At 36.8% G+C, this 21,924-nt stretch overlaps 1 long non-coding RNA gene across 1 annotated transcript; it reads left to right on the top strand.

Annotated features, from left to right (window-relative positions):
• Positions 1-1,376: 1,376 nt before the first annotated feature.
• On the top strand, positions 1,377-5,077 carry LOC145069278 (uncharacterized). Its single transcript, XR_013689412.1, has 7 exons — positions 1,377-2,071; positions 2,166-2,378; positions 3,222-3,514; positions 3,692-3,809; positions 4,453-4,589; positions 4,678-4,718; positions 4,933-5,077. It is a non-coding gene; the product is annotated as an uncharacterized LOC145069278 (long non-coding RNA).
• The last annotated feature ends 16,847 nt before the right edge of the window (positions 5,078-21,924 follow it).

Genomic DNA, 21,924 nt, shown 5'->3' on the forward strand with positions numbered 1-21,924 from the left:
GTTTCAGTTGTATGAGAATTGCATGCTAGTATCGAGTAGACAGCAGTAGGGTAGCCTGTTTAGGTTATGCCTGATAGTATGAGTTTAGCATTGTGTGCTAGTTCAGTTTCTCTCTATGAGAGCGGAGTTGCTTGAGGTTGTTTCCCTTGTCTGAATGCTGCTTGCTTCGTGCTATGTGGGACTCTGAATAATGGGAATTAGACATTAGGCGAATACGTCACGTCACATGCGATCAGGGTTGAATAACCCTAGAGTACCGCATTTGACCCTACTGCGCAGCTCTTGTTTGAGTCCAACCGTTGTAGGGACGAGTCGGGTACTCGAAGGATTATCAGAGCCTCGTCACGTGTGATGGTATTCGGGTAATGGCTAATTGGCATTACAAGGAGGTCTGTAGCAGCTGAGGACTGGATCGAGTAGAGTCAGAGATTTCCCTAGGGCGAGCCTAGGATGAGTATAGTAGTGATCAGCCATAGTGAAAGGGATCTGGTGGAGTCGAGGCAGTCCTTGAAGAAGGTACGGATAAATGTGGAAGGTAGTATGGGCCCGTACTACTGAAAGCAGAGGATCCGTACCCGAACCAAGGAAGGCCAAGATAAGACCAGGGAACTTGTAAGTAGTTGTGATCCCTTAGGAAGTATCAGTATCACTAATGATTGTTGTGATGTATTGCAGAATGGTGGTACTTCAATCGAGGCCGGTAGATGGCGGTTCAGGAGAGGGGTCAGGTTCGGGATCAGGTTCCGAGCAGGTAGATGAGGGACTACGCGAGTTCATCGCGTCAGAGATCACCAGGGGTATCCTTGAGTCGACTCCCATTATCTTTGGGTCGATCAAGGAAGGGATCATCAAGTTGATGGAGGATCGCCTCAGGGCGTTCAGGAGCGACATGAAATCTGGCCAATCGGGTCCTCGCACACTGTCCTTTAAGGACTTCAGGGGCAGTGGTGCGCCAGATTTCCACGGGGTGAAAGACCCCATTGCTGCCAGGCGATGGATTGCAGACATCGAGTCTGCACAGTTGACTAGCTTCTGCCCCGAGGGGTCGAAGGTGAGGTGTGCAGCAGGGTGCTTGCGAGACCGAGCTCGTGATTAGTGGGAGTCAGTGGGTGACTCGTTGGGAGCCTCAGCTATCGAGGCTATGACCTGGTCAGACTTTGTGACCAGGTTCAGGGCAGAGTTTGCGCCGGCTGTCGAGCTTTAGCAGCTGGCCAGGGAGTTTCTAGACATGAGACAGACGATAGAGACTGTGGCGGAGATCACCGCCAAGTTACGGGAGAGGGCTTTGTTGGTGCCCCAGTATGCTGGTGGATATGAGGAGGACTCGTTATCATGATATGCTACGAGCTGACATCCGGTGACATCCTCTATACCATAGTTCTCGCTTCCTCATACTTACCACCGCCTCTCTTATCGCTGTTACCGTTGTTATTCCCGTTTTCTTTTACTTCTCGATCCTTCCAGGGTTTTCTCCCACCGCTTCATCTCAGTCCTTCCAGCCTCTGTGAGGGCTTCTCTTTAGAACTGATTGAGCACCGCCATCACCACCGTATACTTCAGTTCGTTCGTTTTCCTCTTCCATGCTTTCTCATCTGGTCACCATCGCCTCCCCATCCTAATGTCTCTCTCAGATGATTTCCCACCGATACTTCTTCGATCGTTTGTCTCCATAATAGATAGGTGGGCGATTTGGTACCACCATGACGGTTACTGATAGAAGGGATGCCAATGAGTTCAGATAGATTTGGAGCGGCGGTGGGAAGCATCGAGATAAGCAGAGCGACCGGTTGGATAAGAAGCGGTGGAAGGAAGGAATCGGAAGGACCGATTAACCTACGGGTGTCGCTCTGCTTCGATTTCCCGATTGGTCTTCAGGGTGATCTAATTGTGTTGAAACTCTTCTTTCTTATTTGGATTCTCCAGGCGATATGCTACTGTAGCGGTTCGGTTGGTGACCTGTTCATCGACGGTGGTGGTGAGTCGGAGGTGCCATGTTGATGTGATTATTGCAATCGATTGCAGAAAATGAGAAGATTTAGGGTTTTTTTTTTGTCCAGTGGAATACTTTCAGGTTTCGTCTCGACTCCTTTTATTTTCTTTCTTTTCCTTTCCTTCTGCCATCTGCTTCCTTTCCCCACCTCTTCCTTCTTATTTGGATTCTCCAGGCGATATGCTACTGTGTCGGTTCGGTCGATGGCGAGCCAGCCTCAATTTCATAACATTTTAATAGATTGCTGTTGGTGTTCATCGACGGTCGTGGTGGTTCGGAGGTGCCATGCTGATGTGAAGAAATAGAGAAAGAGGAATATAGTCATCACTTCCTGATACCGACGACAATCCGTTTTCTGCATTAGCTAGATTGAATGACTTCAAAGGAGGTTCGTATTTGTTGTAGCATCATCTCATTATATTGATTATTGGAAATGATAATTTATTTTGTTGACATTTTAGGGTTTATAGGGTTAAAAATATAACTACTATTGATATATATGCATCATTGTTCGAACGCTCAACATCAAATATTACAGTATCTGAATACAATTATGTAAATAAGCCACCAATGGGTCCAACTCATTTGAAGCATACTCATAGTAATTCACTGTTTTTTATTTAGAGAATTAAATAATATGGGTGAGCTTTTCTTTTGTATGTTTTTTTATCCCAATCAATGAATGGATTTTTTTCCCTGTATATGTATGATAATGTAATCAAGCATAAAATCAGGGTGCAACTGGCAACCAACATGAACCAAATAGCAGCAACAACAAATAAGAGATTTAAGAAAACAAGTAGTAATTAGGAATCAAGTGGGTAGGCTAGAGGAACCGTTTGAAACAATATAATAAAAAAAATTCCAGAAGAGCCACAACTTTTGGATACTTGAAGTCTTCTTATAAAAGATAACAATAGTAGTTTTGATTTTCCTGGTCATCAACTTTAATGGAGTCATGGGATGAACCTGCTTCACTGTCCTGTATGTTTTTGAGTTTTGAGTTTGTGTTCACTTTTATCTGTTACTTGAAAACCACACCCTCAAGAACAGACATTTATTAGTATCTCTAATTAGAAAAAGAGGGTTTGAAAGTGTTAAAAGAAATGGATTAACTATCCATTTTTTACCCACTTCAATCTTTTTTAATGTGTGATTATGTTTTGTTTTTAATTTCTTGAATGTGATTTATTGTAAAAGATTTTTTTTTAATTGTGTAATTTTGTTGCAGTTTTATACACAACAGTACCAAGGCCATCAACTACTTTTGACATGTTCCCTTCTTGGCCTATGAGAGTTCATCAAACCCCAAGAGAGTCTTTTTTTCCCTTATTAACTTATCTTTGACCATTTTTTTCCCATTTTATTTCATTTCATTGTATACATATTTTTATAAACTCTGAGAATAACTTATATAGTATTCAAATTTCCAAATTTGTGTTGATACACAGTGAATGGAGAAGGTGTCATACGATTTCTTCACAAGCAAAATACAACCAACTTTGAAGCACTTTCTAACGGGGGGTAAGTCAGTCTTTTCTATTGATTTCTCTATATCTCTTGCAGATAGATACCCATTTTCGTTTTCAATATCATGCAAATTGCAATTTTAAGTTTGGATCTTAAATGTCAGATAGTACATATTAATGATTTTTTATTTTATTAATCACATATTCTTGAACTGTTGGATGGTGTATTCAGATTGAAGGTGTTTTACTATTTCTTGGCTGGGGTGTTTCGGACCACTGCAACTGCCACCTCATTGGATATTGATCAACCAATTGATCCAAATGAACCCACCTACTGTGTCTGTCATCGGGTAAAAAAAATTACACAAACCGTTATACTTTTTCTGACAGTTTATAAAATCCATTGCTGAATGTGAAAGTATCTATTTTGCATGTGGAAGTTCTCAACGACTACATATGGGATTTTTTGATATCAATTTGCAAAAAAATAACAACCCACTTTCTTATGTTTGTTTATTGTATCATTCCACTTTCATTTCATGTCATTACAATATTCTTTTTTGGAAATCCTACTCAACTGTAAGTAGGCAATGGTGGTTATTTTGATTTGTATTTTGTAATTTTGTAGTTTTTGTTTCAATCTGTTGATATTTTGACTTTTCAAATATTTGGGAAAACACATGCATATAGTTTAGTTAGATCATTATTTTTTGTTATCTTTTTTTTTTTTTTTTTTTTTTTTACTTTGAATTGTAAAAATTACTATTTAGGGTGACGTTTTATCTGTCGATTGGAAAAACTACACATTTTCTCTAAACACAATGGTATCCCTTATGAACTTCATCCATCAATCTATTATTTTCATTTGATTGCTAAAGAAAAAACTTTGAATTGAACATGATGATAATGTTATTCGAGTAAAATCCACTGAATTATCGTTTAGGAGTGATGATCAAAAGCTCTAAATTTTTAATTATAAATTATGATTCATAGGAAGCAGCCTCAACTGGAGCAAAACTTCTTTGCTATCCTGAATATTTCTCATTTGTGGGTGCAAAAGACGGGGGAAACCTTATAAATGCCCCACTTTTAGATAGCCCAGTTATCAAAGGTTATTGTGCTCTTGCAAAGTAAGTGTTCAATTCGAATTTATCATTGAAAATCTCTACATGTTTAGAAAAATAGGATTTCTCTTTAAATGATGAATTACATTTACAGGACTGAAGCATGTGATTTCACAATCCTTCCACAAATGCAAGGTAAATTCATCTACATGAAAGGAAATAGTGCACACCACTTGAACCTGGTGTGCGGTGGGTAATCTGTCAATGATATAATGTGTTGATGTAACTATCATTTTTGATAATAATCTAATGATAATATTTTTCTGCATTCTGTTATTTTACATTTTCAATTGGTTCAAACGGTTAGTTAATTGTAGCATAAGTTCAGCCTTTCACCTTCTTTTTACAGGTATGTGCATATCCAAGGAAATGGAATCGTTTAGACTTTAGCATAATGTGATAATTACTCTGAACTAGCATTACTATTTTCATTTGTAAAATTGATTTACTATCATCATTTAAATTGGAAAATTGATATATGATGAATATTATTTTAATCTGGAAAACTATTTTAGCACTATTGATTCTTAACAAAAATTGTTCAGGCTGCTTGCTGTTTGTTTACAACATTTTTTGTTGAAGATGGTAAATTATACAAATAACCTCGTTTAATCTGCTTTCTATTCTTCTTGAAATTCATATTTTTTTATGGGTACGGATTGATCACATAACATACAAGAATCAATAGAAAAAGGCGGAAAATCCATACCCCGCAAAGCGGGGTTCCTATTCTATAGTTAACTAATCTTTTTTACAAAATTCATAGCGAAGCTACGACGTTCCACAAATAAATTGTCCATAAATTACATGCTTTAATTACTGATTATAAATTCATTTTCTTTTCTTGGCCTTAAATCTTTTCTAAAGTTGTTAATGTTTTATATATAATAATATTAGAATAAATATTAAAATAAACTTAATACAAATTGTAAAGAGATATAATTTCACATATTTATTTAACAATTTTTATTTTTTATTTTAAAAGTTTAATTAATTGTATAACCGTGGTTACCACGGGTTATAAACTAATATATATATATATATATATATATATATATATATATATATATATATATATATATATATATATATATATATATATATATATAAAACTTTTAATGAATATGTAATTATAGATATTTTTGTTAAATGCATGACAGTTTTAAAACTAGGAAATATTATCATTTTGGCCTTAATTTAAGTAAGTCAATCGCAATGGGCGGCAGGCCAGCTGATATCATTTTTTATAAAATATTTATTTACTTTTAAAGGAATAACACAGAATAATTGGAAACTCTGGAGCTTTTGATTTTTAGTTTTTAACAAAAACGCTATTTTTTTTAAAAAAACATCATTTTATAGTATGAGTGTTTAATTTTTAGTTTAAAAAAGCCGCTTAAAATCTAAAAATTATTTCATATAACATTTAACAAAACGTTACTGAGCTTTTTAAATCAATTTCTAGAACCGCCTTTAAAAATATACTTATATTATTTATTTTTATAAAACAAGCATCATTTTATATAATTTTACATATTTCAAAAACTTCCAGCTACTTTTTCCAAGCACTCATATAACAAAAAGAAAAAACTATAACTTCCGTCTACCAGTTATCTACTATCAGTTATTCGTTATCCGCTACCAACTATCCGGTAACAGCTAACAACTAAGTCGCTAACAATTATTTTTGTCAATCACGTGAAATGATAATAACATTCTTTAGTTTTTTTCTAGGAAAAAAAATAATATCTTGTTCTTTGAGTTTAAAATTGGGGGTAATGATTTATGTAATGATAGATTTTAAGGGAGAAAATGTTCTATTTTTCTTTTGTTCTTTAAAAAAAATTAGAATACACTTCTTTTATTTGCTTTAAAAAAAAAAAAAAGAAGAAGAAAGCACAATTTTCCACTCATTTCCTTCCTTAAAAAACTTGGAAACATAATTAAATAAAAGCTTAAAAGGTAATATAGATTTTGGTCACCGAGTTTTTTTGTCCATATTTTACATTTTAATTTGTTTTTTGTCCACATTCAGTCCTTATATCCGACTACTCCAGGTTAAACCGAAAAAATAACCTAATAATGTAATATTTATTTTTTTGTTTGTACACATTTAGTGCTTAACGTTTTTATACACATTTAGTCATTATGACCGATTACTTTAGATTTTACTAATAACATCCTATGTGACACAATTATTAATGCAATGTTCTCATATGTAACCCATCATTCACTTATATCAGTAACTTAATTCGCGACAAAACCATCATTTCAAAATTTGGACTTTTTTAAGAGAGATATAAAAGATTTGTTACGTAAAATGAAATGATTGCTATATAAAAATGTCTTTTTTTTCGTGTTGTGATGACATAACCTTTCTTTCATCCAAATTCTAAAACACATGTAATTAATTTTTTTTCTTTTTTTTTTCCTTCCTTCATTTTTTTTTTCTGATTTAAAAACACAGAAAGAGGGTGAAATCAATATTGAATGGCATCATCTACTCGTCTATCATTATTGCATAGTTTCATTTAGAGTCTTGACGGTAATAATTCTTTTTATCACGCTTCTAAATAAATAAATATCAAGATTAGTAAATAAAATTATATCGAAGTTCTTATCCTCTCTAATAAATGAATGTTTTTATTTTTTATTTTTTTTTCTTTATTTTATTTTATTTATTTATTTATTTTTATCATTGTCACACAATCATTCAATTTGCCAATTGTTATTTTATAGTTATTTTGAATTAATTTTTTTTCTACATGTTATTTTTTGAGTTTTTTAATTTTATTAAATTTCACATAATATTTTAATGTAATAATTGCAATAAATGAATATTAATTTTATTAATAAACTTACCTTATAATTTCAAAATTCCTGAAATTAAAGCTTATTAGTTTTTTTTTCTTTATTTAAATTATTTGTTTAAATTTAAAAAATAATAACATATATATTATAATAATTCATTATTTTTCTTATTTTCTTATAAACTCAAAGTTCTCAAATATTTTGACATATATATATATATATATATATATATATATATATATATATATATATATATATATATATATATAATATTAACCAATGCAATACATGAGTTTCACAACTAGTTTAATATAAAATTTATGTTCGATCTAATTTATTTCATATTCGTATAGTTTTGTTTTGAGCCGACACCAATTATACTTTTTATTACGCTTCTAAATAAATAAATATCAACATTTGTAAATAAAAATATATCTAAATTATTATTTAATATAAAATTTATACAAAATTGCAAAAAATAGCCCTTGTGGTATGCAATTTTTCTAGTGTTTAGTCCAAATCCCAACGTTTTTGGATTTGTGGTCCTTTTGACCATGTTTACTTGTAATTTTGGTTTTTCGGAAAACTGAAAAGACTAATGCTTTTGACCATGTTTGCTTTTGAGTTTGAAGAAGGATCATAGGGAGATCAAATGGGATTGTGGCAAGGTTTGAGCACTAGAAGCTCCTTGAGGTATCATCGATGTGAGCTAGTTATGCAAGATTAGTTGTGAATAACTTGTTCGTAGTGTTTAACCAGATGTTGGGAAGCTTAATACATGCTTTTTATGGAAGTTCCAGGGTTAAATCCATGTTTTGATTGTTAGTGTTTAAAACCATAAAAATTGGAAAATCATGAAATGGTTGTTATATGATAAGAGATTGTTAGATTAAGGGTTAAGAAGCTTCTTTTGAGTAGTTTGATAATGTTTGGGCAAAGTATTGTCAAGTTGGAGTTTTATCCAAAATTTGAGTTTTTGGCTAATGTATGAATTGTTGGATTAGTGTCTAAGTCCATAACTATTTTGGTATGTACTTGACCCGATGGTGCATGGTCCTTTTAGGTTGCCTTCACCAAAGCAACTTGATAGGATGAATTATGGAGAGAGAGGATTAATTATGATTTATTAATATATTATGAGAATAATATATTAAAGGAGAAATCATATTGTTTAATTAATATTAGTCAAGAATTAATAAGAATTAAGTTTGTGGCTAAAAGACATTAATTAAACTTAAGGGACTAGAATTGTCAATTGTGTGATAGTTGAATATTGGGCTAATGGACTCCATATTAGAAGGGTGGACGAATTCTATGGGGAAACCCATTAGAAATCGTCCTAGGCCTCTAAGGAGGGAGTCCATGGGTTGCTTAGGGCTTAAGCATCCAAATTAGGGTTTCCTTGTTAGATAACCCTAATAGCCTCACTATTTAAAGGACCCTTGAGACTCAAAAACGTGGTGAACTTATTCCTTAGGGTTTCCACACGTGTTGGGCAGCCCCCTCTCTCCTTATTCTTCATCCTATTGCTCTTGGTGTTTGTGAACCATTAGAGGAGTGACATTTGTGACTCTAAGCTTTCTAAAGTCATTACAAGGAGGATTTGAGATTGTTATTGCTACATAACAATCAAGGTAAGATCTAAACCCCATTCATAAGTTAATATAATTAATTGTATGCTAGAACTAGGGTTTTAAGTCCTGGATGAATTGCATGTATAATAGAGAAACCTAGATCCAAGCTTTAGGGTTTGCATGAGCACATAGGATGTTCTTATGGCTAAAATACATCAGTGGTATCAGAGCCTTGATTGGTTTCTATTGTATTGATGCATATTTGATCGAAATCATCACTGAAAATCGAATTTTTTTGCTTCTGAGTGTTTGACTCTGAAACATCCCAAAAATACCACCCAAAAATTTCGATTTTTATTATAACAAAACCCATGAGACTGAGTATCACATAATAACATCATAACTGTGTGTTTCAAAAACCATAATAAAATATTGTGAGAAAAACTGTATCACAACTGTATCCAAACATATCAAGAAAACTAAATCAACTCCCAGGACAAATCTGAAGCTGTGGTGTGTGCGATGCCATCATCCCGAGCTCTTCCCTTTGCTTGCGGAAGTACCTGAAACCAAAACTGAAACTGTAAGCACAAAGTTTAGTGAGCTCCCCCAAACTACCACATACCACATAATGACAAATAAGCACATACTGGGCCTTGCCCACTGCATCGGACCGAAGTCCGGGCTAACTGGGGCCTTGCTCCCTACATCGGACCGAAGTCCGAAGCTGACTGGGACCTCTGTCCCCTACATCGGACCGAAGTCCGAAGCTGACTGGGACCTTCGTCCCCTACATCGGACCGAAGTCCGAAGCTGACTGGGATCTCCGTCCCCTACATCGGGCCGAAGTCCGAAGCTGACTGGGACCTCTATCCCCTACATCGGACCGAAGTCCGAAGCTGACTGAACATAGCATAAACATATCAACTAGCACAAACACATAAATCCTGTCTGAGCCACGGAGGCGTCAAACATACTAGCTACTGCATTGGACCGAAGTCCAGAAACTACGGCTAACTGAACGGGCCGTCACTGGCCTTAGATCTGTTCCTACTGAAGGGAAACTCACCTCGTGAACTGGCTGCTGTGTGAATGGCTCTGGAAGCTAACTGCCGCTGCTCTGGTATCTCCCCGACTACAGGTCCATAAACACACTCAATCAAATGCTAAACACTGCACTGGGTAAAATGACTCTTTTACCCTTGGTCAAAGTCAACTCTCTTGGTCAAAGTCAACCCACAGTTGACCTGACTCGCCGAGTTGGGCCGCCAACTCGCCGAGTCTCTAGTCTCACTTCTCAACCCTACTTGTGGCTACTCGTCGAGTATGGCATCGACTCGACGAGTACCCTCTCGATCCAAGAACTCAGACAATCTTCATCCGACTCGCCGAGTCATATGAACAACTCGACGAGTTGTTCTTGAGCTAAGAAGATTGCCTTGGACTCGCCGAGTTGTATGAACAACTCGTCGAGTCCCTCCATTACTGAGTCTGTCCTCCAACTCACTGAGTCCACTCTACTACTCACCGGCTTCCACTTGACATCACTCAAAAAGGGAAAAACGGGACTCGGTACTTGACTCGCCGAGTCGTTCTTCCGACTCGCCAAGTCATATCCATGCAGCTACTCTAAACTCGATTATGCTTGAATTGGGGGTAATGATTTATGTAATGATAGATTTTAAGGGAGAAAATGTTCTATTTTTCTTTTGTTCTTTAAAAAAAATTAGAATACACTTCTTTTATTTGCTTTAAAAAAAAAAAAAGAAGAAGAAAGCACAATTTTCCACTCATTTCCTTCCTTAAAAAACTTGGAAACATAATTAAATAAAAGCTTAAAAGGTAATATAGATTTTGGTCACCGAGTTTTTTTGTCCATATTTTACATTTTAATTTGTTTTTTGTCCACATTCAGTCCTTATATCCGACTACTCCAGGTTAAACCGAAAAAATAACCTAATAATGTAATATTTATTTTTTTGTTTGTACACATTTAGTGCTTAACGTTTTTATACACATTTAGTCATTATGACCGATTACTTTAGATTTTACTAATAACATCCTATGTGACACAATTATTAATGCAATGTTCTCATATGTAACCCATCATTCACTTATATCAGTAACTTAATTCGCGACAAAACCATCATTTCAAAATTTGGACTTTTTTAAGAGAGATATAAAAGATTTGTTACGTAAAATGAAATGATTGCTATATAAAAATGTCTTTTTTTTCGTGTTGTGATGACATAACCTTTCTTTCATCCAAATTCTAAAACACATGTAATTAATTTTTTTTCTTTTTTTTTTCCTTCCTTCATTTTTTTTTCTGATTTAAAAACACAGAAAGAGGGTGAAATCAATATTGAATGGCATCATCTACTCGTCTATCATTATTGCATAGTTTCATTTAGAGTCTTGACGGTAATAATTCTTTTTATCACGCTTCTAAATAAATAAATATCAAGATTAGTAAATAAAATTATATCGAAGTTCTTATCCTCTCTAATAAATGAATGTTTTTATTTTTTATTTTTTTTTCTTTATTTTATTTTATTTATTTATTTATTTTTATCATTGTCACACAATCATTCAATTTGCCAATTGTTATTTTATAGTTATTTTGAATTAATTTTTTTTCTACATGTTATTTTTTGAGTTTTTTAATTTTATTAAATTTCACATAATATTTTAATGTAATAATTGCAATAAATGAATATTAATTTTATTAATAAACTTACCTTATAATTTCAAAATTCCTGAAATTAAAGCTTATTAGTTTTTTTTTCTTTATTTAAATTATTTGTTTAAATTTAAAAAATAATAACATATATATTATAATAATTCATTATTTTTCTTATTTTCTTATAAACTCAAAGTTCTCAAATATTTTGACATATATATATATATATATATATATATATATATATATATATATATATAATATTAACCAATGCAATACATGAGTTTCACAACTAGTTTAATATAAAATTTATGTTCGATCTAATTTATTTCATATTCGTATAGTTTTGTTTTGAGCCGACACCAATTATACTTTTTATTACGCTTCTAAATAAATAAATATCAACATTTGTAAATAAAAATATATCTAAATTATTATTTAATATAAAATTTATACAAAATTGCAAAAAATAGCCCTTGTGGTATGCAATTTTTCTAGTGTTTAGTCCAAATCCCAACGTTTTTGGATTTGTGGTCCTTTTGACCATGTTTACTTGTAATTTTGGTTTTTCGGAAAACTGAAAAGACTAATGCTTTTGACCATGTTTGCTTTTGAGTTTGAAGAAGGATCATAGGGAGATCAAATGGGATTGTGGCAAGGTTTGAGCACTAGAAGCTCCTTGAGGTATCATCGATGTGAGCTAGTTATGCAAGATTAGTTGTGAATAACTTGTTCGTAGTGTTTAACCAGATGTTGGGAAGCTTAATACATGCTTTTTATGGAAGTTCCAGGGTTAAATCCATGTTTTGATTGTTAGTGTTTAAAACCATAAAAATTGGAAAATCATGAAATGGTTGTTATATGATAAGAGATTGTTAGATTAAGGGTTAAGAAGCTTCTTTTGAGTAGTTTGATAATGTTTGGGCAAAGTATTGTCAAGTTGGAGTTTTATCCAAAATTTGAGTTTTTGGCTAATGTATGAATTGTTGGATTAGTGTCTAAGTCCATAACTATTTTGGTATGTACTTGACCCGATGGTGCATGGTCCTTTTAGGTTGCCTTCACCAAAGCAACTTGATAGGATGAATTATGGAGAGAGAGGATTAATTATGATTTATTAATATATTATGAGAATAATATATTAAAGGAGAAATCATATTGTTTAATTAATATTAGTCAAGAATTAATAAGAATTAAGTTTGTGGCTAAAAGACATTAATTAAACTTAAGGGACTAGAATTGTCAATTGTGTGATAGTTGAATATTGGGCTAATGGACTCCATATTAGAAGGGTGGACGAATTCTATGGGGAAACCCATTAGAAATCGTCCTAGGCCTCTAAGGAGGGAGTCCATGGGTTGCTTAGGGCTTAAGCATCCAAATTAGGGTTTCCTTGTTAGATAACCCTAATAGCCTCACTATTTAAAGGACCCTTGAGACTCAAAAACGTGGTGAACTTATTCCTTAGGGTTTCCACACGTGTTGGGCAGCCCCCTCTCTCCTTATTCTTCATCCTATTGCTCTTGGTGTTTGTGAACCATTAGAGGAGTGACATTTGTGACTCTAAGCTTTCTAAAGTCATTACAAGGAGGATTTGAGATTGTTATTGCTACATAACAATCAAGGTAAGATCTAAACCCCATTCATAAGTTAATATAATTAATTGTATGCTAGAACTAGGGTTTTAAGTCCTGGATGAATTGCATGTATAATAGAGAAACCTAGATCCAAGCTTTAGGGTTTGCATGAGCACATAGGATGTTCTTATGGCTAAAATACATCAGTGGTATCAGAGCCTTGATTGGTTTCTATTGTATTGATGCATATTTGATCGAAATCATCACTGAAAATCGAATTTTTTTGCTTCTGAGTGTTTGACTCTGAAACATCCCAAAAATACCACCCAAAAATTTCGATTTTTATTATAACAAAACCCATGAGACTGAGTATCACATAATAACATCATAACTGTGTGTTTCAAAAACCATAATAAAATATTGTGAGAAAAACTGTATCACAACTGTATCCAAACATATCAAGAAAACTAAATCAACTCCCAGGACAAATCTGAAGCTGTGGTGTGTGCGATGCCATCATCCCGAGCTCTTCCCTTTGCTTGCGGAAGTACCTGAAACCAAAACTGAAACTGTAAGCACAAAGTTTAGTGAGCTCCCCCAAACTACCACATACCACATAATGACAAATAAGCACATACTGGGCCTTGCCCACTGCATCGGACCGAAGTCCGGGCTAACTGGGGCCTTGCTCCCTACATCGGACCGAAGTCCGAAGCTGACTGGGACCTCTGTCCCCTACATCGGACCGAAGTCCGAAGCTGACTGGGACCTTCGTCCCCTACATCGGACCGAAGTCCGAAGCTGACTGGGATCTCCGTCCCCTACATCGGGCCGAAGTCCGAAGCTGACTGGGACCTCTATCCCCTACATCGGACCGAAGTCCGAAGCTGACTGAACATAGCATAAACATATCAACTAGCACAAACACATAAATCCTGTCTGAGCCACGGAGGCGTCAAACATACTAGCTACTGCATTGGACCGAAGTCCAGAAACTACGGCTAACTGAACGGGCCGTCACTGGCCTTAGATCTGTTCCTACTGAAGGGAAACTCACCTCGTGAACTGGCTGCTGTGTGAATGGCTCTGGAAGCTAACTGCCGCTGCTCTGGTATCTCCCCGACTACAGGTCCATAAACACACTCAATCAAATGCTAAACACTGCACTAGGTAAAATGACTCTTTTACCCTTGGTCAAAGTCAACTCTCTTGGTCAAAGTCAACCCACAGTTGACCTGACTCGCCGAGTTGGGCCGCCAACTCGCCGAGTCTCTAGTCTCACTTCTCAACCCTACTTGTGGCTACTCGTCGAGTATGGCATCGACTCGACGAGTACCCTCTCGATCCAAGAACTCAGACAATCTTCATCCGACTCGCCGAGTCATATGAACAACTCGACGAGTTGTTCTTGAGCTAAGAAGATTGCCTTGGACTCGCCGAGTTGTATGAACAACTCGTCGAGTCCCTCCATTACTGAGTCTGTCCTCCAACTCACTGAGTCCACTCTACTACTCACCGGCTTCCACTTGACATCACTCAAAAAGGGAAAAACGGGACTCGGTACTTGACTCGCCGAGTCGTTCTTCCGACTCGCCAAGTCATATCCATGCAGCTACTCTAAACTCGATTATGCTTGAATTGGGGGTAATGATTTATGTAATGATAGATTTTAAGGGAGAAAATGTTCTATTTTTCTTTTGTTCTTTAAAAAAAATTAGAATACACTTCTTTTATTTGCTTTAAAAAAAAAAAAAGAAGAAGAAAGCACAATTTTCCACTCATTTCCTTCCTTAAAAAACTTGGAAACATAATTAAATAAAAGCTTAAAAGGTAATATAGATTTTGGTCACCGAGTTTTTTTGTCCATATTTTACATTTTAATTTGTTTTTTGTCCACATTCAGTCCTTATATCCGACTACTCCAGGTTAAACCGAAAAAATAACCTAATAATGTAATATTTATTTTTTTGTTTGTACACATTTAGTGCTTAACGTTTTTATACACATTTAGTCATTATGACCGATTACTTTAGATTTTACTAATAACATCCTATGTGACACAATTATTAATGCAATGTTCTCATATGTAACCCATCATTCACTTATATCAGTAACTTAATTCGCGACAAAACCATCATTTCAAAATTTGGACTTTTTTAAGAGAGATATAAAAGATTTGTTACGTAAAATGAAATGATTGCTATATAAAAATGTCTTTTTTTTCGTGTTGTGATGACATAACCTTTCTTTCATCCAAATTCTAAAACACATGTAATTAATTTTTTTTCTTTTTTTTTTCCTTCCTTCATTTTTTTTTTCTGATTTAAAAACACAGAAAGAGGGTGAAATCAATATTGAATGGCATCATCTACTCGTCTATCATTATTGCATAGTTTCATTTAGAGTCTTGACGGTAATAATTCTTTTTATCACGCTTCTAAATAAATAAATATCAAGATTAGTAAATAAAATTATATCGAAGTTCTTATCCTCTCTAATAAATGAATGTTTTTATTTTTTATTTTTTTTCTTTATTTTATTTTATTTATTTATTTATTTTTATCATTGTCACACAATCATTCAATTTGCCAATTGTTATTTTATAGTTATTTTGAATTAATTTTTTTTCTACATGTTATTTTTTGAGTTTTTTAATTTTATTAAATTTCACATAATATTTTAATGTAATAATTGCAATAAATGAATATTAATTTTATTAATAAACTTACCTTATAATTTCAAAATTCCTGAAATTAAAGCTTATTAGTTTTTTTTTCTTTATTTAAATTATTTGTTTAAATTTAAAAAATAATAACATATATATTATAATAATTCATTATTTTTCTTATTTTCTTATAAACTCAAAGTTCTCAAATATTTTGACATATATATATATATATATATATATATATATATATATATATATATATATATATATATATATATATATAATATTAACCAATGCAATACATGAGTTTCACAACTAGTTTAATATAAAATTTATGTTCGATCTAATTTATTTCATATTCGTATAGTTTTGTTTTGAGCCGACACCAATTATACTTTTTATTACGCTTCTAAATAAATAAATATCAACATTTGTAAATAAAAATATATCTAAATTATTATTTAATATAAAATTTATACAAAATTGCAAAAAATAGCCCTTGTGGTATGCAATTTTTCTAGTGTTTAGTCCAAATCCCAACGTTTTTGGATTTGTGGTCCTTTTGACCATGTTTACTTGTAATTTTGGTTTTTCGGAAAACTGAAAAGACTAATGCTTTTGACCATGTTTGCTTTTGAGTTTGAAGAAGGATCATAGGGAGATCAAATGGGATTGTGGCAAGGTTTGAGCACTAGAAGCTCCTTGAGGTATCATCGATGTGAGCTAGTTATGCAAGATTAGTTGTGAATAACTTGTTCGTAGTGTTTAACCAGATGTTGGGAAGCTTAATACATGCTTTTTATGGAAGTTCCAGGGTTAAATCCATGTTTTGATTGTTAGTGTTTAAAACCATAAAAATTGGAAAATCATGAAATGGTTGTTATATGATAAGAGATTGTTAGATTAAGGGTTAAGAAGCTTCTTTTGAGTAGTTTGATAATGTTTGGGCAAAGTATTGTCAAGTTGGAGTTTTATCCAAAATTTGAGTTTTTGGCTAATGTATGAATTGTTGGATTAGTGTCTAAGTCCATAACTATTTTGGTATGTACTTGACCCGATGGTGCATGGTCCTTTTAGGTTGCCTTCACCAAAGCAACTTGATAGGATGAATTATGGAGAGAGAGGATTAATTATGATTTATTAATATATTATGAGAATAATATATTAAAGGAGAAATCATATTGTTTAATTAATATTAGTCAAGAATTAATAAGAATTAAGTTTGTGGCTAAAAGACATTAATTAAACTTAAGGGACTAGAATTGTCAATTGTGTGATAGTTGAATATTGGGCTAATGGACTCCATATTAGAAGGGTGGACGAATTCTATGGGGAAACCCATTAGAAATCGTCCTAGGCCTCTAAGGAGGGAGTCCATGGGTTGCTTAGGGCTTAAGCATCCAAATTAGGGTTTCCTTGTTAGATAACCCTAATAGCCTCACTATTTAAAGGACCCTTGAGACTCAAAAACGTGGTGAACTTATTCCTTAGGGTTTCCACACGTGTTGGGCAGCCCCCTCTCTCCTTATTCTTCATCCTATTGCTCTTGGTGTTTGTGAACCATTAGAGGAGTGACATTTGTGACTCTAAGCTTTCTAAAGTCATTACAAGGAGGATTTGAGATTGTTATTGCTACATAACAATCAAGGTAAGATCTAAACCCCATTCATAAGTTAATATAATTAATTGTATGCTAGAACTAGGGTTTTAAGTCCTGGATGAATTGCATGTATAATAGAGAAACCTAGATCCAAGCTTTAGGGTTTGCATGAGCACATAGGATGTTCTTATGGCTAAAATACATCAGTGGTATCAGAGCCTTGATTGGTTTCTATTGTATTGATGCATATTTGATCGAAATCATCACTGAAAATCGAATTTTTTTGCTTCTGAGTGTTTGACTCTGAAACATCCCAAAAATACCACCCAAAAATTTCGATTTTTATTATAACAAAACCCATGAGACTGAGTATCACATAATAACATCATAACTGTGTGTTTCAAAAACCATAATAAAATATTGTGAGAAAAACTGTATCACAACTGTATCCAAACATATCAAGAAAACTAAATCAACTCCCAGGACAAATCTGAAGCTGTGGTGTGTGCGATGCCATCATCCCGAGCTCTTCCCTTTGCTTGCGGAAGTACCTGAAACCAAAACTGAAACTGTAAGCACAAAGTTTAGTGAGCTCCCCCAAACTACCACATACCACATAATGACAAATAAGCACATACTGGGCCTTGCCCACTGCATCGGACCGAAGTCCGGGCTAACTGGGGCCTTGCTCCCTACATCGGACCGAAGTCCGAAGCTGACTGGGACCTCTGTCCCCTACATCGGACCGAAGTCCGAAGCTGACTGGGACCTTCGTCCCCTACATCGGACCGAAGTCCGAAGCTGACTGGGATCTCCGTCCCCTACATCGGGCCGAAGTCCGAAGCTGACTGGGACCTCTATCCCCTACATCGGACCGAAGTCCGAAGCTGACTGAACATAGCATAAACATATCAACTAGCACAAACACATAAATCATGTCTGAGCCACGGAGGCGTCAAACATACTAGCTACTGCATTGGACCGAAGTCCAGAAACTACGGCTAACTGAACGGGCCGTCACTGGCCTTAGATCTGTTCCTACTGAAGGGAAACTCACCTCGTGAACTGGCTGCTGTGTGAATGGCTCTGGAAGCTAACTGCCGCTGCTCTGGTATCTCCCCGACTACAGGTCCATAAACACACTCAATCAAATGCTAAACACTGCACTGGGTAAAATGACTCTTTTACCCTTGGTCAAAGTCAACTCTCTTGGTCAAAGTCAACCCACAGTTGACCTGACTCGCCGAGTTGGGCCGCCAACTCGCCGAGTCTCTAGTCTCACTTCTCAACCCTACTTGTGGCTACTCGTCGAGTATGGCATCGACTCGACGAGTACCCTCTCGATCCAAGAACTCAGACAATCTTCATCCGACTCGCCGAGTCATATGAACAACTCGACGAGTTGTTCTTGAGCTAAGAAGATTGCCTTGGACTCGCCGAGTTGTATGAACAACTCGTCGAGTCCCTCCATTACTGAGTCTGTCCTCCAACTCACTGAGTCCACTCTACTACTCACCGGCTTCCACTTGACATCACTCAAAAAGGGAAAAACGGGACTCGGTACTTGACTCGCCGAGTCGTTCTTCCGACTCGCCAAGTCATATCCATGCAGCTACTCTAAACTCGATTATGCTTGAATCCAGCGTCTGAAACTTATAGATCTGGGCTTCCTTAACTCGATTAGCACGTAAAGATTCTATCTTTACGTGCCCAATAGCGACCAAGAAGATAATAAGGCTCAAAAAGCATAATAAAGGCTAGATCTAGGGTTCTTATGCAAAGCATCTCCAAAAAGGCAACATATCCGGGCTCTACAACTCCTAAATGAACAGATCTAGAGATATCTCGTCCTATTAAGGCATCCATACAACTATAGGGCTTAGAAAATGCATCAAAGTAGCCCTAGAAGAGTTCTAATGGAGGTCTAAAGCATAAAACATAAGGAATCCGAGAAATACCTCAATGAACTCTGATTTGCCCTTGGATCTTTGCTCTACACCTCTTCTCTTTGCTCCTTTCTTCTTCTTCTTCTTCAAGCCTTCAAAATCCACACAAAAGCTCTTAAAACAATAAGGAATGGATTAGGGTTTTCTCACAACTCTCTGAGGGTGAAGGAGGCGAGTTTGGGGCCATAGCATTGCTTAAATAGTGAGCAACCCGGGGATAGGGTTTCTTCCAAGCAGGCAGACTCGCCGAGTCGCCAACTAACACGTGCACGAAAACTCGACCGTACTCGACGAGTCAGGCCATAGACTCGCCGAGTCCCTCAATAAAACTTCTAAATAAATGCCACGAAAGCAACATACCATAGACGGGGCGTTACAATTCTCCCCCACTTGTCTCAGACTTCGTCCTCGAAGTCTGCTGCGGCTGAATCTGCAGATAACTCCGGGTAATGCTCTCTCATTTCTTCCTCAGCCTCCCACGTCCACTCAGACCCCTTCCGGTGCTGCCACTGCACCTTCACTAACTGAATTTCCTTGTTCCTCAAGGTCTTTGTCTTCCGGTCCAGAATCGCGACCGGCCTCTCAATATAATTCAGGCTGCTATCAACCTGAATATCCTCTAGGGGAACAACTGCTGACTCATCCACCAAACACTTCCTCAACTGAGACACATGAAAAGTGTTGTGGATCTGGCTAAGCTCTACAGGAAGATCCAACCGATAAGCAACCCGACCCACTCGGGCCAAAACCCTGAAAGGACCAATGAACCTGGGGCCCAACTTGCCCCTCTTCCGAAATCTGATGACACCCTTCCAGGGTGAGACCTTCAGGAGGACCATATCGCCCACCCGGAACTCCAAGTCTGAACGCCTCCTGTCGGCGTAGCTCTTCTGCCGACTTTGCGCAGTCTGCAGTCTACTACGGACCCGCTGAATCAACTCGGTCGTCTTGAGCACCACCTCTGTGCTCCCAACGAATCGCTGACCGACCTCGCCCCAACAAATCGGGGTCCTACACTTCCTCCCGTAAAGCATCTCAAAGGGAGGTCGATCAATGCTCGCATGATAACTGTTGTTATACGAAAATTCCGCTAACGGAAGATACGTATCCCAACTGCCACCGAAATCTAGGACACATGCCCTGAGCATGTCCTCGAGAGTCTGAATCGTCCTCTCGCTCTGCCCGTCCGTCTGAGGGTGGAAAGCGGTGCTGAAATGAAGCGAGTACCCATCTCGTCGTGAAACCGCTTCCAGAATCTGGATGTAAAATGGACATCTCAGTCTGACACCACCGATACCGGCACTCCATGACGTGCCACGATCTCACGCACATAGATATTGGCTAACTTTTCTGCCGATATACTCTCCTGGATCGGAATAAAATGAGCACTCTTCGTCAACCGATCCACTACTACCCATATCGAATCTACTCCTCGTGCGGTCCTGGGAAGCTTGGTGACAAAATCCATGGTGATGTCCTCCCATTTCCACACGGGAATGTCTAACGGCTGCATCTTGCCGTGAGGCCTCTGGTGCTCCACCTTGACCTTCCTGCAGGTCAGGCATCTCTCAACATACCAAGCGACATCTCGCTTCATGCAGGGCCACCAATAATCAGGTCGAAGATCTCTATACATCTTCGTCGCCCCTGGATGGATAGAAAATCGAGACTTATGAGCCTCATCCATCAACACCTGCCGTACTCCTCCCCAGTACGGTACCCACACTCTCCCATGAAGTGTCAGCAATCCCTGACTGTCATAATCAAACGAAGCTACTCGGCCCACTATCCTCTCACACTTTTGCCTCTCCTCCTTGAGGCCCTCAACCTGAGCCTCCCTGATCCGTTCCAACAACGGAGTAATCACTGTCATCCTCAAACACAAATCTCTGATAGGGGCTGCCGATACTTTGCGGCTTAAGGCGTCGGCCACCACGTTGGCCTTCCCTGGATGGTAAAGGATCTCACAATCGTAATCCTTCAGCACATCCAACCACCTCCTCTGCCTCATGTTCAGAATCGGCTGATCCATAAGGTACCTCAAGCTCTTGTGATCCGTGTAAATGGTGCAACGGACCCCATAAAGATAATGCCTCCAAATCTTGAGGGCAAACACGACCGCCCCCAGCTCTAAATCATGGGTAGGATAGTTAGCCTCGTGAGGCTTCAACTGCCTCGAGGCGTAAGCTATCACATGGCCTCGCTGCATCAACACTGCTCCCATACCTGTGATTGAGGCATCACAGTAGACTACGAAGTCCTCTACTCCCTTTGGCAAGGTAAGGATCGGTGCCTCGCACAATCTCTGCCTGAGGGTCTCGAACGCTGCCTGCTGCTCAGGCCCCCAACGGAATACCGCCGACTTCTTGGTCAGTCGGGTGAGCGGCACTGCTATCTTGGAGAAATCCTGAATGAACCTCCGGTAATACCCTGCCAACCCTAGGAAGCTCCGAATCTCAGATGGAGACTTCGGGACCTCCCA

The sequence above is a fragment of the Lactuca serriola genome, chromosome 8 (genome assembly GCF_051521515.1).
Source record: "Lactuca serriola cultivar US96UC23 chromosome 8, Lser_US96UC23_V15, whole genome shotgun sequence".
NCBI classification, from domain to species: domain Eukaryota; kingdom Viridiplantae; phylum Streptophyta; class Magnoliopsida; order Asterales; family Asteraceae; genus Lactuca; species Lactuca serriola.